Source organism: Rhagoletis pomonella, unplaced genomic scaffold (assembly GCF_013731165.1).
Source record: "Rhagoletis pomonella isolate Grant_MI unplaced genomic scaffold, Rhpom_1.0 Rhpom_scaffold_00001, whole genome shotgun sequence".
In the NCBI taxonomy this organism is placed as follows: domain Eukaryota; kingdom Metazoa; phylum Arthropoda; class Insecta; order Diptera; family Tephritidae; genus Rhagoletis; species Rhagoletis pomonella.
The window spans coordinates 80820439-80822160 of record NW_023458555.1 but is presented as its reverse complement, the minus strand read 5'-3'; positions in this window follow the sequence as shown (position 1 = coordinate 80822160).

The window sequence follows — 1722 nt, the reverse complement described above, 5'->3', positions numbered from 1 at the left end:
TTAATATAGTTCCATATATATCGAAAATTTTTAATAAAAAATCGCGCTAAAAAACACTAATTATATAAAGAGAAGCTCCTTCTTTTTATAAGAGGTGATGTCGTCAAAGGCTGTATCGAAATTTAGAAACCTACTGCAGACTTTCTATATATTAAGGGAGAGTGTTATCACCCATACATATCGAATTTTTCATAGCGTATATCTGGGAAATATTTGTAATAGTGTCCTGGAAATTGGTATAGTGATTTTGGGGCTACTGGAAAAGGGGGCGTGGCGCTTCCCAAACATATTGAAACTTTTATCTATCCGTAAATATATGTATACACCCAGAATACAGTGTTTTTTTTTTCGTAATATATTTTTTTGTTTATTTTTTATAGAAATATAGTTCATTTTGCATCATTTTGCATTTTGGGTAAGCAGTTTTGTAGTTCACTCAATTTTGTATCATAAAGTGCAAGTTACCGTTGATTTTTAAGATTTTTTCGCTGATGATGTTGCGCATTTTCTCCATATAACGAATGCGTAAGAGTTTTTTTGTATGGGAAAAATGCCGAAGAGTGTCAGTATGAAAAAGACTTATTCTGGTGGGTGGACTCCTCCTAAACGACCGAAACGATTTTAATGACATCTTTTATGTGTTTGAGTAGGCCAGGTGGCGCTAGAGTAGAGTTATTACTCAAAATCCTATTTCTGATCCGATTTGACTCATATTCGAGACATATATGTATTGGTAACGATAGGGGCAATACTATTGCAAAAAAAGATGCGCAAGGTGGCGCTGGAGCCGAGTTATTGCTAAAAATCGTCAATTCGGAATATCAGAGATCAAAGTCAAATTACCCGCGTTAAATCAACCATCAGAACCATTGCGGTCCTTGCTTTACGTTGACTAAACAGAATGTGGACCAATGATACTCACCAGTTTGGATATTGCCACCAACTATACTATACAGATTCAAGGACGATTCACAATCGAGCCGCAAGGACTTCTTCCCGGTATAACGCTTTCGTCAGATTATTTAAGACGGCAATGGAGGATATGCCTTCTGTCGACCACAAACAAACGTTGGTCCAAATTTTTCTTTAAAAAAAATAATTTTGGGCGGGACGAAGTTCGCCGGGTCTGCTAGTCTACTATATATTTGCGGAAGTATGTATGTATGTGCCAGGTTGCAGCGTAAACGGACGGACAGAATTGAACAAAATTTTAACAGAGTATTGCCATGGCACCTGGGCCTATAATAGGGTGAAAAAAATTGGGATCCAACAAGGCAGCGTGGCACCTCCCATAGGCGTGAAATTTGTATGGGAGGTGCCACGCCCCCTTTACATATCGATTTTTTTTAGCCTAAAACTGTCCTTGGGACGCGTGCGGCAGGTCTCCGAAATTTCAAAAAAATCGGTTCAGCCGTTCACGAGTTTTGCGAACAGAAAAAAACGGCTTTTAAAATATATATTAGTATAGATAAAAAATGCCACGCCTATGGGATGCGCCACGCCCCCTTTTACAAACTCATTTATATAGAACTTAGTGTAAGCACCTACCAAATATATGACTGTATACCAAATTTCAAGTTCATGCGACATATGGTTCCGAAGTTATAGCTGATAAAAAAATCCACGCCTATGGGCTGTGCTACGCCCCCTTTTACAAACTCATTTATATATACCCTCCTATGAGCACCTACCATTGGAATGTCTGCATACCAAATTCCATTT